At 47.3% G+C, this 4,800-nt stretch overlaps 1 pseudogene; it reads right to left on the bottom strand.

The window, feature by feature from the left end:
• Positions 1 to 332: 332 nt before the first annotated feature.
• On the bottom strand, positions 333 to 1,327 carry LOC110307548 (annotated as a pseudogene).
• Positions 1,328 to 4,800: the final 3,473 nt, after the last annotated feature.

A 4,800-nucleotide genomic window follows, 5' to 3' on the forward strand; every position in this document is an offset into this window, starting at 1 on the left:
TCTGAGTTTGTCACATTCCAAGAAGCTCTTTCCAGAGAGTTCTCTACTGACCTGGAGCAGGAAGGATCTCTCCACCTGTGCCTTTTCTGTCCTTTGTTTTTATTATTTATTTATTCATTTATTTATTTATTGGGTGCAGTGAAATTTATTGGTGGTATTCAAGAGAGTAGGGAGGGCTCCCAAGGCCCCTCCTGTTATTATGGGGGTCTGGGATGGAAATTGTGAGGGAGATGCTCAGTGTTGTGGCCTGAGTTGGGATAGAGACTCCTCAGCAACTGAGGGCCTCTTTCTTGCTCTCAGTGTCCTTGCTGGGATGGGTGGTCCAGGGTTTCTCACTCCTTGGAGGCCATGTAGGCCATGAGATCCACCACCCTGTTTCTGTGGCCATATTCATTGTCCTACCAGGAAATGAGCTTTACAAAGTTGTCATTGAGAGCAATGCAAGTCCCAGCATCAAAGGTGGAGGAGTGGGAGTTGCTGTTGAAGTCACAGGAGACAGCCTGATCCTCAGTGTAGCCCAGGATGCCCTTCAGTGGACCCTCAGATGCCTGCTTCACCACCTTCTTGGTGTCATCATACTTGGCAGGTTTCTCCAGGTGGCATGTCAGATCCACAACAGATGCATTGGGGTAGGAACATGGAAAGCCATGACAGTGAGCTTCCCATTCAGCTCTGGGATGACCTTGCCCACAGCCTTGGCAGCACCAGTGAATTCAGGGATGATGTTCTGGGCAGCCCCATGCCCATCACACCACAGCTTTCCAGAGGGGCCATCCACAGTATTCTGAGTGGCAGTGATGGCATGGGCCCTGGTCATGAGCCCTTCCACAATGCCAAAGTTGTCCTGAATGAGCTTGGCTGGGGGGCTAAGCATTTGGTGGTGAAGGATGCATTGCTGACAATCTTGAGTGAGTTATCATATTTCTCGTGGTTCATACCCATCACAAACATGGGGGCATAGGCAGAAGGGGTAGAGATAATGACCCTTTTGGCCCCACCCTTCAAGTGGGCACCGGCCTTCTCCATGGTGGTGAAGACGACAGTAGACTCCACAGCATACTCAGCACCAGCATCACCCCATTTGATGTTAGCAGAATCTCACTCCTGGAAGATGGTAATAGACTTCCTGTTGATGACAAGCTTCCCATTTTCAGTCTTGACTGTGCCATTGACTTTGCCATGGGTGGAGTCACACTGGAGCATGTAGACCATGTTTGAGGTCAATGAAGGGGTCATTGATGGCAACAATCTCCACTTGGCCAAGTACAGAGCAGAAGGCAGCCCTGGTAACCAGGCACCCAGTATGGCCAAATCTGTTCACACTGACCTTCACCATTTTGTCTACAGGAAGAGGCTGACACTGCATAAGAAGATGTGGCTGTCTCTGGAACAGGGAGAAGCAGAGCTGACTTTGATTTTAAACATTATGTATGGAACAGTCTGAAGGTGGGTAACTGGGCTCCATAGTGTTTTGTGCTCTCAAAAATCATTTTTTTTTAATTTTTTTTCTTTGTGGGGGAGGGGTGGTGGTGGTGGCGGTGGTGGCGGTGTGTGTAAGTACACATGTCTGTGCAGGTATGAGGGTTAGTAGAGATCAAAGGACAACCGTAGACGATATTCCTCTACCCTTCTTGGTTGTTTGAGACAGGGTCTCTCAATTGGTCTGGAACTCAGCAAGTAGTCTAGACTGGAGAGTCAGTGAGCACTGGGGATCTTTCTGTATCTGTCTCCCCAGCAATGGGGTTACAAACACATACCACATTGTCTGGCATTTTCTACCTGGGTTCTTGGGTATTGAACTAAAATCCTCAAGCTCTTTACCAACTGAGCCATTTCCCCAGCCCCGAGTTCTCATTTTCTGTCTTACTTGGATAAGCCTAGAGATTCTTGACCACTGTAAAGTGGATGTAGATTGACCCTTGACCTTTGCCACTCCTCCTTCCAGCTGGGAGCCATCCTTCCTCAGTACCCATGCAGGATTCTCCCAATTCTCTGCTGTTACAGGATGAACTGTGCCCTGAAAATGTGAAAAAAAAAAAAAAAGCAACTCTAATCTTCATAGCTCAGAGTGTGACCTTGGAGGAAAAGGGTCTGTCAGAGGTCACACGGGTGGTCCCAGTGCAATCCACCGGTCTCCTTTAAGACAGTAAGAGGCAGAGATGTGCCCAAACAGAGCTTGCAGGATTTTAACACTAACAGGGGGATGGAGGGAGATGTTGGTAAACTAAGGAAGATGAGGGTGCATGCAAACAGGGGTTCACCCCAAGAACCATAGTCAAGAATGTAGCAGACATCTTAATCTTAGGCTTCCAGCATCTAGGACAGAGGGAGGGAGAAAGGGGGAGGGAGGGAGAGAAAAAGGGAGGGAGGGAGGGAGAGAGAGGGAGAGGGAGAGGGAGAGGGAGAGGGAGAGGGAGAAACTGTTATTTTAAGTCATCTGGTCTTTGGTTCCTTGTTAAGCAGCCTCAGAAAATGGATACACCTCTTCCCCACCACCCCGTTACCACAGCAGTCACACATCCTAGGAGGCTCCATGGTTGTATTCTACTCTCTTCACCTTCCAAGGGACAAATGCTTCCCTGCCTGCCTCACACTCTGCTGTCTGCCTTTCTGCTCCCTTTGCCTTCTCGCAGGATGACAGACTCCTGGTGAAGTGCCTCCTGTAGAACAAAGCTGGCTGTAGCCGGGAATCACACTTCCAAGAGGGTCCTGGGGTCAGCTGACAACACTGGTGTTTGAAGCTTGAGAAACTTTGAGCTTTTTCATTGGGAAAAAAAAAAGGTGGAAGTCTTTTAATTTATTTTTTTAACAAGGGGATTAATTTTCTAGGTATTTAGTTAAAATTTATTTTATTCGGGTTAATAAAGTTAATATGGGTTTTAAGATGATGTTATACTTTAAAATCACGTCCCTCAGATGAGGGTTTGCAAAACACCTTTTCCTCATCACATAAAGGGTGGTTCATTTCCTCTTAATAACATCTGGTTTTTAGTGTGTGTGTGTGTGTGTGTGTGTGTGTGTGTATGTATGTGTGCATGCGTGCAAGCACCTTTACCTACTGAGTCATCTCGTCTGCCACCATTTCTTAAAAACCCGAAGGAGCTTATGGTCTGAGTAAACCCTGGTCCAGGAGGCCCTCTGGCAGGTAACTGTGGATGAATTCCATCTCATTGGCTGTTCAAATCTTTCTGCCCACTTAAAACAGCCTTTCTGAAGGCCACTCTTCCTTGCTGTCCTCTGTAGAGCAAATAGGCTCTGAGCGACTTTAAAAATCAATTATTCAGAGTCTTGGAGGCTGGAAGGTACAGCCGAGTCCTTGGGAGTATTCTGAAGTCAGCATCACATTAGCGACGAAGAGCTCTTTATGAACAGGCTGGGGAGTGGGACAGGCACTGTGTGGATGGGCTGGGTTCCAAACAGCTTCTCCCTGTCTAGACCATCAGGAAAATTAATTCTCCAGCAGGGGTCTCGGTTCACCTGCTGGAAAGGCTTGTGGGAATCTTTAAGAGGTTTTGGATTCTCTGTCTCAGAGTCTGGTAAAAAAAAAAAAGAAGAAAAAAAATCTCTGATAAACATGTATGTGTATCTTGTGTGGTTTTGGATTTTTATAATACTGACTGTAGAAACAAGGGCCTTGTGCCTGCAGGCAAGCACTGCACTCCTGAGCTACATTCCCAGCTCCTATATGTACATCCCAAACCCCTGTATGTACGTCCTCAGCCCCTGTATGTAAGTTCCCAGTCCCTGTATGTATTGCTGGGAAGACCGTGTTTCTCCAGGCCTATCTCCTACCATCTGGTCATGATGCAGCACTAAGGAAGATTTGCTCTCTCAGTTAAGACCGCATCAAGGGAGATCCCCAAGGTGGGAAGGGGGCCAAGGTGGGGTGGGTCTGCCTTTGATAGGCAGAGAACCTTCTGCTGGCTGTCCAGCCCTTTCCAGGTTCACTCAGAGTGGCAGGCTTCATGGCTTCTAAGAGCAAGGTTTATGTGACTAGGAAACAGCTCCACAGAACGTGAAAGACTGTTCCAAGTTGTCTTTGGAAAGCAGTGTGGTTAGCACATCATTTATAATTAGATTCCTCTATAGTTAGGATTCCCTCTTTTGTGTTTTTTCTGTGTTGTGGAGCCCTCTCCTTTGGGTGTGGCAGCTTTTACCAAATTAATCAGAGTAGCTGTGCTGACCTGCAAACAGCTCTCAACAAGGTCAGGCTTGTTAAGGTTCCTTTGTAGACAGAGGGGTCATTCTCTCCTATGTACCCCTCCCAGCTCCGCAGAACCCTGCCCTGTTGTGCTTTGGGGAGATGTTCGAGTATTTATGAGGTGGGGAGAATTACTTGGCGAGTCCTTTCTTGTAGCTATGAAGAAGCAGGTATCCACACTGGAGGGAGACTCTCCAGTGAGGGAGTGGTTTGGGGTCTTCTATGGTTCATTCCTATTTAGGATGCCAAATAAGCTCATTAGATCACCAGGCTGGACTCGAGTGGCATCTTTAAGTTAGCCCACCGTGCATTACTCTGGGATGAGTAGACATTCGCTCACATCTCCCCAGGGAAATGTAACACGATATCTTCATAGGCAGCTGTGGAAAGTGTAGCCAGCTGGGAAAGGACCTTTGGGGATGGAAAAGCTGTAAGGCTTTGCTGAGGGAGCACAGGTCACCATCATTTTTGCCAAGCACCAGAGCGGTCATTGTAAGCACACACACACAAAATCCTCACAGTGTGTATTTTTAAACTAACACATGCACACAATGAATTTATAGCATATTAAAATAGATTCAAAAGCCAAGGGTTTTTTG

The sequence above is a fragment of the Mus caroli genome, chromosome 13 (assembly GCF_900094665.2).
Source record: "Mus caroli chromosome 13, CAROLI_EIJ_v1.1, whole genome shotgun sequence".
Taxonomy (NCBI): Eukaryota; Metazoa; Chordata; class Mammalia; order Rodentia; family Muridae; genus Mus; species Mus caroli.